The sequence below is a fragment of the Vigna angularis genome, chromosome 1 (genome assembly GCF_016808095.1).
Source record: "Vigna angularis cultivar LongXiaoDou No.4 chromosome 1, ASM1680809v1, whole genome shotgun sequence".
In the NCBI taxonomy this organism is placed as follows: Eukaryota; Viridiplantae; Streptophyta; class Magnoliopsida; order Fabales; family Fabaceae; genus Vigna; species Vigna angularis.
The window spans coordinates 56968072-56987835 of NC_068970.1; positions in this window are offsets into that span (position 1 = coordinate 56968072).

Here is a 19764-nt window from a genome sequence, read left to right on the forward strand (position 1 = left end):
GATAAAAAGATTATGATGAACAATTGGATATACATATCCGATTTAGTTTTAAAAATGTTTAATTATATTACTTATATTATTTTACTAGTTTATAATTATATTTAAATTTATGTATGAATTTTTATAAATTTATAATTTAGTTAAATAATTTTTAATTGTTAAAAAATAAACTTTATAAATTTTTTAGATTTGATATAAATATTTTAGAAAAAATAAAATTGTAAAGATGTTACCGGATGAAAATACGAGAAGACTCGAATGGTATGTATCTGTAGTTGCAAAGTAAGAACAGAGTAAGAAGAGAAGAAGAGGTGGAGAGTGAGAAACACAGCGAATGAAGGAATGGAAATGGAGTCTGGTCCTCCTCCCAATGATCTCTGTTCAATCTGCAATGCCAACTTTCACATTCCTTGTCAAGCCAATTACTCTCACTGGTTTTGTGGTATAAAACCCTCTTCTTCGCTTTCTCTTTTCACCCTTCAATCTTTCATCCATCAATTCGCAACCTTTTCTTTTTGCAGCAAATTGCATCATGCTCATCAGGAACAAGCTCTTGCAAATGCCCTCTCTGTCGCCGACCCATCACTCTCTTAATCCCCACCGAACACTCCCTCAGCCAGCGTCATGATCCTGAAGTTGCTCAGATTCTCTCCAAAATTCATGCATATAACCGTGTCTTCGGTGGCCAATCCTCCTCTTTTTTTAAGGTGCCCATCTTCTTTCTTCTTGCTTTCTTCCCTTTCATTGTACTTTTATGTGGAATTGATTCCGAATGGTGATTCCAGAGAGTGCAAGATTTTCCTTTTCTGTTGCACAGGCTGCTTCGGGAGTTCCTAAACCCTCAAAGATCCCTTCTGTGTGTGGCTGGAGTGTGCTGTGTGCAACCAAGGAGAGGGAAGAACAAAAGAGAGCAAGAGAGGAGATGTTTCAAAATGTGCAGAGATATGCGTGAAGGAAAATATCTCCTAACACCCTAAAAAATCTTTGACCATTTAATTTATTAAATATTAATACAATATAGGTAATTTTGTGATTCTGAAAATATTTGGAATTGAAGAATGAAGTGCTTGGAGGAGGTGCAGGGTGAAACACCCACTCTTTATTATCTTTCCAAGTATTTCTTTGTCATATAATCCTTATATTTCTGAATCGTGCTATGGTTTTCTGTAGGATTCCAGTGGTAGAAGAGGATTTATAGATCTATTATGCCATATATGCTAGCAGCTTTATCGTTTTTAGGGCTCATCAGATTAGGGTTTTCTGATTGACGAAGCTCTTCTTCTTCGTTAGTCTCCTACGATTCACTCAGCACCGTGCTTTGTCTATGCGATTTAGTAGTCATCTCCTCGCGTTTCGCCCTCGCTCGCTTTTCCCCCTCGCTCGCAGTCGCCGTCGGCCGCAATCTCGCCGTCAGCGGTGGTCGCGTCGTGCCTCCTTCGGTGGTCGCACTGTTTCTCCTCTGTTCGTGTGATCTATTTCGTACTCATCTGCGTGTGCCTCTGTTTCACTCATCTGTTCACATCCCTTTGTTCGTGTCCTTCGTGTGGTATAATGTAATGAAATATTTTTTTTCTGAAAAGTAGTTTCACTCAACTGCTGCAGTGTTTTTTAGTTTCTATGTTTTGTAGTGAAAAAAACATAGAGCATTATGTCTGGAATAATTCAAGTGCATCTTCATCCTCTATCCATACATTTTCTCATCTCTCCCAAAACCAAAACTTTATTGTGTACCAATTTCTTAAGCTTGGTCTATATAGCTCTCTATCAACAGGTGCCTAATGGAGTGAGTGTGTTAGAGTAATAGAGTGAGTAGTTGGTTAAACTGTGCAACTCAACCTGCTTTAGGAATTTTACCAAAATTGAAAATACTTTTATGTTTGTCAGATTAATAATAAGTAGATTAGTATTGAGTTCTAAAACTAACTTTTTCATTTTAAATTTAATGGGCTTAATGAGAAATTAAGGAAAAGGTTTCCCACCGTGGACAAACCAATTTTTCCATTTTGGTGTGTCTTTTTAAGTTTCATTTGTCATCTATCTTTATAGAACCCTCTTTTTTTGCCTAATCAAACTTTCCTTTGCCAAGCACTCAGCTGCTTCTTGTGGATCCTCAGTGTCTTATGAAATTCACAGCCTCTTGGTTCTTCAATTCTGGGACTTACCTCCCATATGTCATTGTTTGCTAGGATAAAAAATTCAGTATCACAAGCTTTTCTCCATTTATCACAAAACAGTTGTGCACAAAACAATTTTGCACATGTTATGATGTTTATCATCGTAACAGCATACATAATAAATGATACCAAAATCCATTGATATATATAATTTTGCACATGTTTGTTTACCGTTTTAGGATTCCTATTTGATGGTGTTTTGGATTTTGGTGCATTCGGTTTGTTGCTGGAATGGAATGTGAGGTCTCGATTTCTAGGTGCAATTTTGTCTAGGTCCCGCAAGAGATGGTGTTTCTGGTTTGAATGAAGAATATTGGATTCCGGTTCCTGGTTGTCTGAATCTTATTTAGTATGATTAATTGTGGTAGAATGATGTAATATGCTTTATTGTTTTAATTTGATTTAGTTTGAGCTGTGACATTTGTCTAACATTCGCTTGTGCTGAAATTTGCTGGGTCTTTTTAATTACCCGGATATTTGATTTATGTTGTTTCAACCTTGGATCAGTTCAGTAGGGGATTTGGATTTTGTTAAACCATGCCATATGTATTCATTTCTTTCAATTGCTTTCTCCATTCCTAGTCTAAGGTGATAGTGGAGAGTGATGGCCGGAACTTCGTCTTCTGCAATTCACATCGCTGAATTTCCACCAAATCTCAATGTCCTTGTCATTGATACTGACCCCGACCCCGGAGCTCTTGAAGTCATCGAGAAATCATGCAAAGAGAATTCTCATCAAGGTTAGATATATATAATATTCTATTCGTAATCATTCTTTAAGAGAAATATGTAATTCTTATGCTTGAATTGTGTGCAGTGGTAATATGCTCTGAATCTTCAAGGGCTGTGGATGTTTTCTGAAAAAAGAAATAGACATTCGTTTGATCATCATGGAGCTTCATATGCCAATGATGGATGGCTATGAATTCCTGCAATTTCTCAATAAAGAAGAAATTGATATTCCTTTTGTCAGTAAGTAACTAGTCCTTTACATTTTTACTCAAGTTTACAACTTTTGACTGTTTAACCATCAAGTAACTAGTCTTACATTTTTACCAAGTTTTCAACTTTTGACTTTTAACCATCAAGTAACTAGTCTTTTACATTTTTACTCAAGTTTTTAACTTTTGACTTTTAACCATCTGCAGTGATGTCTGAGGATAGTACTTGGTTTTCCATGTCAAAGGCTTTCCATCTTGGAGCTATCCATTATTTCTTGAAACCCTTCAATAATGACAAACGGTTAGATTTGTGGGCACCTTTGTTAAAGCATTATTACGACAGGCGGAACTTAAAAGATGATGAGACAAGTGATGGTTCTGAATTTGCTTCTGATAGAGAATCTGATGGAGAAGCCGAAGCCGATGATACCCTCCACAAGAAAGACGATACCCTCCTCAAGAAAGAATAGCCGATGATAAAATAAAATTAATTTATAAATAATTAAATAATAATTAAAAAAAAATTAAATAATATTTAGATATTAATTTAAAAACTTAAAAGAACCAAAAACTTAAAGAAAAAAAAAACTAAACGGATGTGGGACATCCGTTAACGGATAGGACACATCTGTTGAAGGAATTTTTCTTCAACGGAGTTCAAGAGAAAAGGAGGGAGTGTAGGATATTTTAAAATATAAAAGATAGTTTTAGAATTTAAAAAAAATGTGATAGTGTAAGGAGCAATGTGTGGTGGTACAGGGAGTAACACTTCGAGATCTAAAATCTATCCAACAGCTGTCATTTTAACTTGCAGATGCTACTTTTGAGATCTAGCCCATAAAGCTTCCCATTGGGACAGAGTTAGAACTTTTTATTATCTAACCCTTGAATTTTTGAATCGCCTTTGTAGGGTTCAAGTGGTAAAAGAGAAGAATCGGTACCTTCGACAAGGTTAGTATTCATTTCAACAACTTGAGAATTATATAGATCTATTATGTCATATATGCTAGCAGTTTTGACGTTTTTAGGGCTTTTAGGGCTCATCAGATTAGGGTTTTCTGAGTCAAAGATTAGGGTTTTCTTATTCAGGTTGACCTGACGAAGCTTTTCTTCTTTGTTAATCTCCTACAATTCACTCAGCACTGTGCTTTGTCTCTACGATTTAGTAGTTGTCGCTCGTGTTTCGCTCTCGCTCGCTTTTTCCCCTCGCTCGCATTAAATAATTTTAACTAACTTCATTCAATGGAGAGCATTTAGGGAATGTGGAAATGCAGGGAGAAAGAGGTGGAGATGTAGGGGAAGCGGTCTTAGACCTTTTTCAAATTCTTAAAGAACACAAAAAGACTATTGTATTGTATTCTAAAGTGAGTAAAAGTCCCCTCGATGATACCTACATCGGAGAAAAGGAAGAGATACTATCCTCTTTCCAATGGAATTAGGAGGTTATGATTAGCAAAACAAAAAGTTCAACATGTGATGAGAGTTCACGGAGTGAGTGAAATCTGCATTGGATTAAGTCAACAAAATACTCCATAGATAAACTTTCATGTACCTGAGTTGTGACCACACAAGATATTCCAACCCACATGTTAGTATTTAAAAAGGATAGTTAATTCATCCTTAGTTATGAAGCTAAACGTAATGATTCCATATTTTCACCAGATATTTCTTATCCCAAGTAGCAAAAAGTAACTACATTTCATCTGCTTGACACTGAAGTTAATTGAATATATTCTGTGTTTCTAATTAAGAATTATGAACTTGTAGACCAAGATGCAGATATAAGCTAATGGCCGCAAAAAAAGTTCCTTCAATTCTTTTCAAATGTCCTATATATCACCTTGTCAAAGAAAACAAAGCACTTGTTCAATAATTTAGTAATGAATTTGTCACCATGCAAGGACAACATGATTTAGGAATCCTTCAAAGCATCAAGTAAAAATAATAATAACTGTTCTTACAATACATTTTTTATGACATTGTTATGGACCAAATTGTATTGCTTTGAGCAAGCAAGACAAGACAGAACAAGCACACACCCCTTTAACATGAAACACTGTCCCAGACGGAGGTCGTGTCGTTTGTCTTAACTATATAGTTCAAACTTCGTGTCGTTTGTCTTGACTATATAGTTCAAACTTCAGAGATCTGAAAATAATTGTTGTAAGGAAGGATCTTGGGCTGTTCATGTAGATATATCAATGATAGGCAAAGATATGTTTGGGTCATGATGGGACTAAGGATTGCAGCTTCAACAAACTAATGGAAAACAAGGGTAGCCAAAATAAGGTTAAAGTTTAATATAATTTAGAAAGAAATGGAAAATAAATAATTAGATTTGTTCTTGAAAAAAAGAAGAAAAGAAAAGAATTGGAGAAAGGGAAAGGATTGGTCATGTGTTTGTCAGAGGGTGGATGCATACACTTCCCATTCCATTATACTGTGATTTGAAGGCGAAAGGTCAATTTGGTGGCATGTCAAGAGAATGAGTGTGTTGTTTTTTAGAGAATAAAAACAGAAGAATATTAGCCGGCTGGAAGTATGTTTTCTTATTAAATGCAACTTAATTTAAATATATTTAGAAATAATTAACTAAAAATTACATCTCGTGATTCTAGCCATCACTATTAATAACTTGGCTACAAAATAGGAAATAACTAACCTATTAATAACTATTGACTAATTAAAATAAATAAATATGAAATCTTTCTAAAATCATGCAACTAACAAGGCAGTTCTCAACACTCCTCCTTGCTTTGGAGGTCCCAAACTCCTAGCTTATTCCTTAGGAATTCAAATCTGTTGAATGAAAAAGATTTGGTAAATATGTCAATAGGTTGGTCTTTCGTGCAACAGTAAACTAAACATGTCTTGCCATTTTCTTGAACTTTTTTTAAGTGAAATAACTTCACATTTAAAATGCTTGGTCTTCCCATGAAATACAGGATTATGTGAGATTGAAATTGTTGCTTGATTATCAACAAAAACTTCTGGGCATTTATCTTGCTTCATACCCAAATCTGTTAAAATATTCCTCAACCAAATAACTTGATTCATAGTTGCTACAGCTGAAATAAATCCAGCTTCTGCTGTTGATTGAGCTACAACCTCTTGCTTCTTGGAACACCAAGAGAAAACACCTGAACCCATACTAAAACAGTACTATTGATTGAGCTACAACCTCTTGCTTCTTGGAGCACCAAGAGAAAACACCTGAACCCATACTAAAACAGTACCCTAAAGTACTCTTCATATCATCGAAGCTACCAGCCCAATCCATGTCAAAGAAACCAAATAATTTAAAGTTTTGTACCTTGTAGTACTTAACTCCATAATTGACAGTTCCTTTGATGTATCTTACAACTCTCTTTGCTGCCTTCAAGTGCAATTCACTAGCACAATGCATAAATCTTGACAATAAGCTAACTGGGAATAATATGTTAGGCCTTGTGGATGTAAGATGCATTATACACCCAATCAAGCTTCTAAAATAAGTTTCATCAACTTTATTTGTTCCATCCTCCTTGATAAGCTTCTCTTTTTGAATCATTGGAGTGTTCATTGGTTTGCATTCACCAAGGTGAAATTTCTTTAGAATCTCCTTTGCATATTTTTTCTGGCAGATAAAAATCTCATTCTTCTTTTGAGTGATCTCCATGACCAGAAAATAAGTCATAAGACCAAGATCTGTCATCTCAAAGACCTTTTCCATTTCTTGCTTGAATTCTTCAATTAGTGCTAGATTGCTTCCTGTCATCAAGAGATCATCAACATATAATGAAATAATTAAAGTATCAGCACCATCATGTTTTACATAAAGTGTAATTTCAGATACACTCTTTTGAAAGCCCAAGTGCAGTAAATGATCATTAATTTTGTTGTACCACACTCTTGGGGCTTGCTTTAAACCATATAAAGCCTTTTTGAGCAAGTAGACTTTTTCTTCTTGTCCTTTGATAACAAAACCATCTGGTTGTTCAACATAAATCTCCTCCTGCAGAAAACGCAGAAAACCATTAAGGAAAGCTGACTTGACATCCATATGAAACATTTGCCACCCCTTTTGTGCTATAATGACAAGTAGTAACCTAATTGTATCATGTCTTGCTATTGGAGCAAAAGTATCTAAATAATCTATCCCAAATATTTGAGAATAACCTTTTACAACAAGTCTTGCTTTGTGCTTGTTTACAGAACCATCAGGATTGAATTTTGTTCTGAACACCCATTTCACCCCAATGACATTTTTGTCATAAGGTCTTGGAACTAGCACCCAGGTTTGATTTTTCTTAATCATGGACAACTCCTCCTGCATTGCAACTAACCATTTCTCCTCCATAGCAACTTCTTCAAAACTGGCAGGTTCACAAATAGCTATATTGCACAATAATACATTGCTTTTTTGATAGATATCAGAGAGTAACCTTGTTCCTCTAACAAATGGATCATCTATAGTGTCTTCAACCTTGAATCACTCCAGCACCAGTTTTCATCTTCCATGAAATGCACATCTCTGCTTATTAGAATTTTTTCAGTTTGAGGTTGAAAAATCCTATAAGCTTTAGAAATTGTGTTGTAGCCAATAAATAATCCCGCTTCAGCCCTTTTATCAACCTTATCACGTTTAATCTGATGTATATGTGAGTAACACAAGCAACCAAATACTTTAAGAAAGTCCAAAGAAGATTTAAAACCAAACTAGGCTTGAAAAGGAGTTTGATTTTGCAAGGCTCGTGTCGGAAGCCTATTCTGTATGAACACGATTGTATTTGCAGCTTCAGCCCAAAACTTCTTTGGTAATTCTTTTTGATGAAGCATGCACCTGGCCATCTCCATGATTGATCTATTTTTCCTTTCACTCACTCTATTTTGTTAAAGAGTGTAAGGGGCTATTAATTGATGCTCAATCCCAGCTTCATCACAAAATTGTTGAAATTGATTTGCTATATACTCTTTTCCATTGTCTAACCTCAATATTTGAATATGGCAAATGCTTTGAATTTTCAGAATACTGCAGCTACTTCTGATTTTTATTTAAGAAAGAAAATCCATCACATTCTTGTTAGGTCATCAATAAAAATAATATAATAAAGACTTCCTTTTATGGATGGAGTTCTTTGTGGTCCAACAACATCAGTGTGAATTAGCTGCAATTTTTTACTAGCCCTCTAACTACTTTTAGGAAATGGTTTCCTTGTTTGCTTCTCGAATCTACAAGCCTTACATTCAGCTGGTTTCTCTGTCATGGAAGGAACTCCACAAACTAATTGATTTTTCAGCATGCAGTTCATTCCCAAATGATGGAGATGAACCCAGCCTTTTGTGCCAAAGATTGACTGAGCTTGCTGTTATTGGAAATGCAATGTGCTCCTCCTTCATTGGATTAAATGAGAAACTCTTGCTCCTCATCTTGACTTTAAACATTTCAAGGCCTGTTGGATCTTTAATTGTGCAGACTTTATCTTCAAAGATAACTTTGAACCCTTTCTCTAGTAATTGTCCGACACTAAGCAAGTTTTGATTAATTTTAGGTACATATAAAAACATCAGAGAGGGTTTTTGTACCTATGTGAGTTGTTATAGCTATTGAACCCTTGCCTTTTATTGGAAGTTGTTCACCGTTTCCAATTCTGACCCATTTGACTTCGGTCATGTCCAAACACTTGAACATTTTTTTGTCATAGGTCATGCGGTTTGTGCAGCCGCTATCAATCAACCAAGATTCATTCTCAGCGGCTTCTCTGCGTAGGGTTACGATCTGTTCTGCTGAATCCTTACGCAACTTCTCTAAGTTGGTTTAGCTCTGCAATGATTGCGCCATAAGCTCCTCGACCACCACTTTGAGTTTAGCGACCTAACCCACTATAAGCTCTGCCTCATTCTCCTCAACTGCTGGTTCTCCTTGAACATTGTTCTTTCTTGGTGGCATGGTTTCCGATCAGGAAATATTGATCCGGCAGGTCGAACCAATTAATAGAAATCAGAGTTTAGGAATAAATGGAACAATCGAAAATATGAAGTGTGAAAAGTAGAATTGTGAAAATTCACTATTATGATAAAATAGAAAGCTCAGAAGGTTCCAAGACCCCTTTGCCTAGAGCCACGCTCCTGAGAAGAATCATAATAATTCTTCTACTCTCACTCCACCGAAAAACAAAATGTGTCCCCTCTCACCTCCTACAACTCAGAATATAAAACAACCCATACTCTTTTTCTCTCTCTTCTAACTAACACATTTCTCTCACACAGCCACGTCACCCTTTTCTCTCCTCTTATAAACTCTGCCCCACCTATTTTTATTATTTCCTCCTCCTTGAATCAAGGGTTCATTGACTTCCCTAACACCTAGGTACGTATCAAACTCAACTCATAATAGTAACATGTCAAAAAATACCATTTCTCACAATTTCTAATGAACTATAACAACAACAGAAATGCACAAGTTCAACAGCTGCACTGGTCATTTCAATACTAATGGAAATGATTTAATACAGACAACAGAAAACAACATATATGCAAATACACAAAATTCATGGACTGACTACCTCAGTAAAAATTATTTTGCAATTATACCTCAACCAAAGATCTTCCTACAAGATTTCCTGACCAGAAACATAGTAAATGAAATCACATTATAAAACCCCGTATAATATTTTGTTAGACTTTTATCAAGAAGTCAGTCAACCCAAAATAGCACTCAAGAACCAACAGAAAACAATGGAGAATACTTGTATTATCGAATCAGTAAAAGAATTCAATGTACAACTGCCTCGCTCAAGGAAGCATGAACCTTCCCTTCACTGGACAATGTTCCAGTTCAATTTCAAAGATACAAAAAGAATCCCTCCCTTTACAAACTAACTTCTATTTATACTATCCCTTATTTTGCCCAACTAACTACTAACAGATAACCAACACCTTTAATGTTGTTCCTGTTCCTGCTGTTGTTCCTGTTCCTGCTGCTCTTGTAGCTTTTTCTGTTTTCTTTTATAAGTCTGTTAATTAAATGTTCAATTTGGTTAATAATAACTCAGCCATTAAATAAAATTAAATATACATAAACGTAACCTTTAAGTGATTTTTTACATGTCTAATCTCTATATTAGGCATGTTCATTACTTCTTGTATCTTTTTTGGCTTAGCATCTAAAAGAAAACAAAATAAGACCGTCACATCACTCAAAAAATGGGCCGATATTGATGAAGCGTAAACTATTATACATACTTGCTATTCCTACTAGGTTAATGGCTTCCAGAAATGTATTATCCATTTTTGTTGTCCATGTTAATCGTTTCTTTACGGATTTGGCTTTCTCCACTGTTGATACACGATAAACTATGAAAGTCATCATGGTTTTTAGTTCACACCCATCAATAGGTTTGTGCCAATAATGATTTGCACCAAAGTCATACGGCTTGCGCTGATCCAACCAATCATAACTGTGGGACATCACTGCATATGATATGGTAAAAGGTTTAAAAATTTAAATAGTTATGACAAAAAAGATTAAAAAGTTGATAAACAACAAGATACTTACTGATAACAGGAACATCAATGTTATCTTTAACATGCTTTAATACCTCGAAGCCATTAAAAATTTTCAAAGTGGTGTCAATAATGATAAGGTCAACCTTTGGTTTCACCGTTAAAAACGCCATAAAATACAATTCATCACCGAATGTTGTAACTGCACAGTATTCAAATTAAATTAATAAGAAAAAAAACTATTTATGGTCATAAATAAAATACTAACCTTCAAAGTGAAGCCTTGGATCAGTACAAAAAAAGTTGGAGGAGTTCTTGAAGAAATGAAGAGTAGCTTCGTCATTATGAACTACAAATAAGTTTATCACACTAGGTATTCCAGAATTTAGTGTCATGGCCTATGATAACAAGCAAATCTAATAAAAAGTGAAAAAAAATCCTAACATTGTAAAGAGATATGCACGAGAATGACCTATGGATTATTGACATTATTATCGTGCATATCTCTTTATAATGTTAGGATTTTTTTTTCACTTTTTATTAGGTTTGCTTGTTATCATAGGCCATGACACTAAATTCTGGAATACCTAGTGTGATCAACTTATTTGTAGTTCATAATGACGAAGCTACTTTTCATTTCTTCAAGAGCTCCTCCAACTTTTTTTGTACTGATCCAAGACTTCACTTTGATGGTTAGTATTTTATTTATGACCATAAATAGTTTTTTTTTAATATGAATAATGTGCAGTTACAACATTCGGTGATGAATTGCATTTTATGGCATTTTTAAAGGTGAAGCCAAAGGTTGACCTTATCATAATTGACACCATTTTGGAAATTTTTAATGACTTCGAGGTATTAAAGGATGTTAAAGATAACATTGATGTTCCAGTAAGTATCTTGTTGTTTATCAATTTTTTAATCTTTTTTGTCATAACTATTTAAATTTTTTAACCTTTTACCATATGCAGTGATGTCCCACAGTTATGATTGGTCGGATCAGCGCAAGCCGTATCACTTGGGTGCAAATTACCATTGGCACAAACCTATTGATGGGTGTAAACTAAAAACCATGATGACTTTCATAGTTTATCGTGTATCAATAGTGGAGAAAGTCAAATCCGTAAAGAAACGATTAACATGGACAACAAAAATGGATAATGCATTTCTGGAAGCCATTAACCTAGTGGGAATAGCAAGTATGTATAATAGTTTACACTTCATCAATATCGGCCCATTTTTTGAGTGATATGATGGTCTTATTTTGTTTTCTTTTAGATGCTAAGCCAAAAAGGATACACGAAGCAATGAACATGCTTAATATAGAGATTAGGCATGTAAAAAATCACTTAAAGGTTAGGTTTATGTGTATTTATTTTTTTTAATGGATGAGTTATTATTAACCAAATTGAACATTTAATTAATAGACTTATAAAAGAAAACAGAAAAAGCTACAGGAGCAGCAGGAACCGGAACAACAGTAGGAACAGGAGCAGCATTAAAGGGATTGGTTATCTGTTAGTAGTTAGTTGGGTGAAATAAGGGATAATATAAATAGAAGTTAGTTTGTAAAGGGAGGGGATTCTTTTTGTATCTTTGAAATTGTACTAGAACATTGTCCAGTGAAGGGAAGGTTCATGCTTCCTTGAGCGAGACAGTTGTACATTGAATTCTTTTACTGATTCGATAATACAAGTATTCTCCATTGTTTTCTGTTGGTTCTTGAGTTCTATTTTGAGTTGACTGACTTCTTGATAAAAGAAGTCTAACAAAATATTATACGGGGTTTTATAATGTGATTTCATTTGCTATGTTTCTGGTCAGGAAATCTTGTAGGAAGATCTTTGGTTGAGGTATTATTGAAAAATAATTTGTAGTCAGTCCATGAATTTTGTGTATTTGCATATATGTTGTTTTCTGTTGTCTGTATTCAATCATTTCCATTAGTATTCATATTGAAATGGCTAGTGCAGCTGTTGAACTAAGGAATAAGTGGTTAGAAATATCTGGCCATGATATTGCAAATCACGGAACCAATTGACCTAGTATCAAGCACGACCGAGGGGTTGAGTTTTCCAAGTACTTAAGTTCTCCAACCAACCAAATTTTTAGGTAAATGATTTATCTTACTTTTAGATTAAATACGAAAAACCAGAAGAGAAAAAGGGACGTTTTTTATAATAGAAAAAGAGAGAGAAAAGATTATATTTTCATTATTGAACTAAAAGGTTCAGTCATTCCTTTTTCTGACTTGAGCGTCGGAGTGTCTTCGCAGGTACCCACCCCATTCTCCCTAAAGAGCCCTGTGCAAGGGGAAGATATAAGGAAACATTACATTGTTGGAAGGAGAAGACGTCATTCATCAGGTTCATATCTCGGCCTCAACAACTATACCAAAACATATAGTATTACTAAATTTTCAACAGGTTATCTTTTTTTTCGTTTGTTTTGTATCTAAACTCTTAAAAAATAGAAGCACCATCATTTTTCATAGATTATTACTATTTTTTGAAATCCAAAATCTTTGACAACATGACGCATGTTGATAACAATACTTAAAATCATTGACAGAATAAACAAATAAATAACATAAGTTAATCTTATAATGTACATAATATAATATACTTCTTTAATCAAGAAGTCGATCAACCCTCTATAATACTAACAATCAGAAAAATGAATAGCTCTCATGTTATTGAATGAATCAAAGAATTCAATATATAATAGGTTCTCTTAAGGAAGCCTGAACCTTCCTCCACTAGACAAAGTTCTCCGAACAATTCAAAGAATACAGAATCAATACCCTTCTCCTATCAACTAACTTCTATTTATACTCTCCCTTTTCCCTCCTAACTCACAACCAACTAATATATGATATACTACTGTTTCCCGCCTTCCTTACTCTCCTTCTCTTTGTTCTTATTCCTTCTTTTGTACACCTTTAATTCTCTAACAATACCCTGCTCCTCAACTACAACCTTGTCCTCAAGGTTGAAATCTAGAAATTAGCACCTTCCATTCCTTCCTGCCACTTGATCAAAATCTGTGATATCTCCTCGCCTTGTTGCTTACTCTTTCTTCGTTGCAACACTTTTAAAGGCCAGTGTAATGGTCCATCCACCTGTAGTCCCACTGGTAAATTGCCTTCCACTTGATGATTCCCCACCGCTATCTTCAATTGCGAGACATGGAACACCGGATGAATCCGGGCAATTGCTGGTAATAGCAGTACAGGTCCCAGTTGCTTTTCTACCTAAAAGGGTCCATAATATCTAGCAGACAACTTGGGATGCAACCTGGTAGGCATAGAAACCTGCCCTAATCTTGAGGAAAACCCTATCCCCCTCCTTATTTAGAAAAAAGAAAAAAAATTTAGCACAAAGACGACGCAAGCGATCACACGTGTGCTTAACCTTTAAAACATATTTTTGTAATTTTTATTTAAGAAAGAAGAAAAGATTGTAAGCACAAGGACGACGCAAGCGGTCACAAGTGTGCTTAACCTTTAAAACATATTTTTGTAATTTATATATATATATATATATATATATATATATATATATTTTAAAATAGGTAGATATTTAAAACAAATGAAATCAGATAAATAGAGAACAAAACAAATGAAATAAAAGTAAATAAAATAAAAATTGGAGGTGCCTTAATGAGAAAATGGAGTGTCCAAACCACTTTTTTTAGAGACAGAATGGGCTTAAGCCCAAATAGAATTGGGGTGCGAAAATGAGAATAAGGGGTAGAGGCAAGAAAAGAAATTTTGTTTTTTTTTTTTTATTATTTTTTAGGAACAGGATGGGCCTGAGCCCAAGCCAAGGGAACGGATGGGGTGTGCGGGTGAGAAACAGGGGTGCCCAAAGGGAAAAGGCTTTCTATTAAATTTATTTTTCATTTTTTATTTATTATTTTTTTTGAAAGCTGGGTCAGAAACAGGCCCAAGCCTTTTCGTTCTTCAGCGGTTCAGGAAACCTCAGGGGTTCTCCCATTCTATGCATCACGCCACTTCACTCAAATGAGACCCAGGGTCTCTTTCTCTCTGAGCGAGGAAAACCCAGAGACGCTCACCTCCGACCACGTCCCAGCCACTGCACAAACAGCCATCGCGGGAGGACCCTCTACCCGGTCCGAAGCTTCGCCGGCGACGCCAAGCGACACCCGGACCGCCGCTAGCCACAGCCTCAGATCCCCTTTTCCTACTATCCCATCTCCGCGCGTGAGAGCGTCTCCCATTTTGCGTCCTCGCCGCCGCTGCCGCCACCGATGACGGTCGTCGCGAGTTGCGGCGCAAAGCGCCAAGCTCTCCCATCTCTTTCTCTTCTTCGTTCGCAAAGGGGGCAATCCCTTTCCCTCTTCTCCGCATTTGAGAACGACAACCAGGGAGGGTTTTGCCTCTGCTGCACGTGCGCCACCACTTCTTCAAATTGACCCCGCGCCACCACCTTCTACTCGGTTAACGATCTTCTTCCCACTCCGATGAATGGTGGTGCCAAATGTTGAAGGTCGCAATTCTGAATACGTGATTTCCTTACGGAGTCTTCATCGTCAGCAAGCTCATAGATAACCGAAGATTGGACAATGAGGTGCTAGAGGTATGAAGCAGAAAGACCGCATTACCAATTTCTTGTCAGGATCAGAGAGCAAACAAGAAGTTGATTCTTGAGTGCCCTTGGGTGTGAGTATTTCGTGCGGTTGGCCAAAGGTGGAAATGACTCTATGCCGAAATCACTAGGGAAGGATGAGGGGTTTGGCTGGGATATTGATTTGGTCTCTTCTGTTTGTTTTTTTTTATATATACAAGGAGGAACTAGGAACAAGGTAACCTGGAGGGTGAAACTGATGATATTAGGGGCAAAATCATATATGGAGTGAATATGTGAGGGTGATAGTGATGCTGGGTAAGGGTGTAGGTTACTATAGTAGTCTGAGGTAATGGTGAAGGTTCATACAGAATCATTCTTAACAGAGCAATAGCAAGCGTAAAAGCGCAATAACAAGTATAAAAAATGCAATAGCAAGCATACAAGCTCCAGTGCTTACTCCATTATACATGACAATATGAATGAGTAAAGGAGTTGCTTACCTCACGGAGCTCCTGTGCTATTGCTTGGCGTTTCCAGTGGCTGCTGCAACAGGGGAAGTGAAGTTGGCGCTGGTATTGGAGATGTCCCTGAATCCCCGCCTCAGCTCTTGATGATGCTTCTATGAAGCCAAATTTTTTCTTGCTTTCTGATCCTCCTCCCTAAAACAAATCTCCCCTCTTCCCTTATCTCGTGCCCTTTTTTTTGTGCTTCTTCTGTATGCGCCAAATTGCCATGTAGCAATTCCGTACGCCCCAACGTCTCTCTGCCAATCCGTATGCCAAATCGCTTCTGCCGCCACTTTTGCTCTTTGCAGAAAATCATTTTTGTCCCCTCCCCTCCAACACACGTACACGTTGTACCCTCCAACCAAAACACTTTTCTTTTCTTATATATTTTTTACTAAAGACAAAATGCCCCTTTTTTTTTCTTTTTTTTTTCTTTTTAGCTATATTAATTATATTAAAACAAAATAAAATAAAAAGGTAAAACTAAAAAAACAAAAACTAAAGACATAAACTAAAAACTAAAAAAAAATATATACATAAAAGAAAGATAGAATAAAATAAAATAATAATAATAATAAAAATTGGAATGAAAAAATAAATAAAAAAGTAATAAAAAAATAAAAACGAAAATAATAATAATAAAAAAAGTAAATAATAAAACATAGGAGAACAGCCTACGATAAAGCCAAAAATCAATCCGGACAAAATTTGGTATTGACATTACTGATAGGTGCGAACACATAGTATAACATCTTGTTGGGATGATCATCGCTCAATATCTTAGAGACAATTGTATCTACCCTCACCTAGCCATGAAGTTGATATCTTTATCAAGAGACATCATCATAGTCTATGGGATCAGAAGCTATAAATATCACATAAAAATAACTCTAAATAACAATTAAATTACAATCATTGAAATAAAAAAAAAATAAAACAACAAAAATAACATATCCTTATTTTCAAAGGAGTCATAATTAAAGTTTTACTATATATTATCATCTTTTTGTTATCTTGTTAAAACTTTGGTAGACATTCGTGTTTAAATTTTTTTTATTATTTTCATTTGTTTCAAATATCATTCAATTTCATAGTCATTAATAAAGAGGTCTTGATTGTGATGATGTTATTAATGACCTTGGTTCACCTTAGGGTGGCGAAACAGGTCAACTCAAAGGTCGGCTTGTCAACCTATTAGAAAATAGGTGGGTCAGATCATATATTTGAACTCGTGAGTCTTTATTATCTCGATTTCTTTGATCCGTTAGTTCGTTGGGTTGCAAAATGGGTTGGTCGTGAGCTGGTCTATGGCTCGTTTTAGCATATGAAAATAAAAGTGAAATCATGTAAAACAAGCTAGCCTATTACCCATATATGAATTTTATTATTTTTTTTAACTAACCTTAGCTACATCATCGTAGTAATTTAAAATAGTGAATGAACAAAATAGGTTCACTAAGTCCCTAGCATAATATTGAAAGCAGATAAAGCAAAAAAAAATTCTAAAAAAAATCAGGCCCATTTAAAAAAAAAAAGACGGACTACCCGTTCAGAGATAATACGATTACATTTCATAATCCATCTTCAATGAACCAATAACGAGTTGGCCAAAATAGATTGAACTTACCACTCCTAATTAATCACCCACAAACGTTTGGATTAAGAATGTCATATGAAAGTGGAAGAATCATTCCATTGTCCTTGCATTTTGTCATGATAAAATTAATTAATATAAATGTTATTTTTTGTGACCATGAAAATATCTTCATGTAATAACCTTACAAATTTGTTGGCTCGAAAGCTCAAAATATGTAAATACGAGTAATGCAATAATTTGTCTTGTTTCAACCACATTTATGATATTTCGACCCTCAATTTCCAATCTCACCATAAAACTCAATTTTGTTTCATAATTATACTATATGTCTTTAAGGATGTCTGAAAATGATAACTTTTTTTATACATTAGATTAGACACAATAAGCCAACATGCATGTTTGATTTTGATTTTTCTCTTGTCAATCTTGTTGTACACCATATTATGCTTAAAAAAATATCACATATTCAGTTACGATGTTAATTGGTTATGTGGCTTATTTAACGTTAATCGAGAGACTCAAATAAATATACTCTTGAATTGATTATTATCATCTAATTTATACAAATATATACATACACCATAATCGATTATACATAATTACATATATTCCTAAATTATTCTATCCAAACACACTTATAATATTCTTAAAAAAACGAACATATACTTTAATTCGTTTAAGTGAAGGTGGGGAAATGCTGATTAGGGAAAAAAGAATTTTTATATATAAAAATGATTATGTTTATTGTAAGAGCGTAGAAAATACTTTTTAGAATTGGTAGAGTGTTCTAAATAATAAGATTTTCTTATTTTAATATTAAAAATTCAATATATAAATAAATTTTCTATTAATGAGTTTCGTTATCTAAAATGTTCTAAAATGTCTTTTATGTTAGAATAAATAGAAACAGTGCACCATTTCCTCTCCTAATTTGCTGCTTACCAATAACCCCATATCTTTTTGAGAACTTCAGTCGGTTCAAAATCCTAAAGCTTGGAAGGACCTTAAATGTCCATAGACCATAGGGCTTATATCTTTGGGTCATAAAGTAAAAGTAGGGTTTACACAAAAGTTCTACAGTGTTGTCGACAGTTTGCACTTTGCATTGAAGTCAGGGGACATATTAAATGACTCTAGCATCGGTACTCCATGAGATAGTTTTAGCATGGGGTAGAGTGGGTCTGTCTGTACACATCTACAATGGGCTCTTTGTGGGTTCTTCACCTTATCTCTTAGGTGATTGAGAGATGAGTCATTGACATATTTTATTATTTTCTTAATTTTGCATGCAATTATTTTGGCTTATTTAAAACAAAGTCAGTGAAGAAGATCGCATTCACTTCCTTCACAACCAGAGCACTGCAAACTTTGAATGTCTACATAAAGGACAAGTTCTTGTTAGTTTGTTTTTATACTTCATTTTATAAATTGATGATCAAATAATTGAATCTCTAACTGCAATCCTTAGCGATGTGACACTGTTTTTGTGACACCAACAGCTCGAACAATAGATATTGCTCATGCATGGCTCATGGTAATTTTCTATTATTCATCATTCTGATGCTCAGAAAATTTATGTGGTTATCTTTTCTTCAATTATCTTAATTATCATGTAGCTGATCACTTTCTTTCTCTTGTTGCTTTTTGATGGAAAAATGCGATAACATTAGTGGTTTCTCCGGAGACCTGTATGCCCATTATGGAAATGCTGAACAAGTAGGTAATTTCTTGTTAGTTGAAATGTTAGGATTTACCAACATAAGTAAAATTAAAAGGATAGAGAGAAAACAAATACATAGTTGTTTTTTTTTTCATAATGAGTATTATGAAATCAAATACATGAGTTAATATTTACATGTAATGATTTTAAGGTACATATTTTTTGCTGATAAGGTGGAGATTCAAGACATAACTAAGCAAACCAGCTTTTTTGCTATGGTGGGACCCAACAGTGGCCAAGTAAGGTACATTTTTATGCCTATTTATTGTCAAGATTTAAATGTTGGTAATTTTCAATATAATGAAATGAGCAGGTGATGGAGAACTTGAACCTTGGTGATCTTGTTGGAAAACCATATGGTACACATCAACATTTTAATGTAAGCATGATCAAGTAGGTTAATTTTGTTAAGCGTGTGCATTAAGTTCTAGTTGTCTTTCTCATTCCCAGTTTCTCTGTACGAGATACTGGTCATGTATGTTTAATGATGACTGCATAATTTTATCTCTTCTTTTTATTTTCCAAAACAGCTCCAATGATCAATCATGTCTTATTTGCCGGTTTTTAGCTTCATATATTTTGTTTATCACAGATAACTTTCATAGTATAAGAAATGCATATTTTAGTTATTTATATTGCTACTGAGTATATAATGACTTTTGTAATTGCAACTTTTATTTTTAGTAATAATGGGGAAAACTCTAGTTCATATTGACTGAAGATAGTGCTAAAATTACATGATATATAAT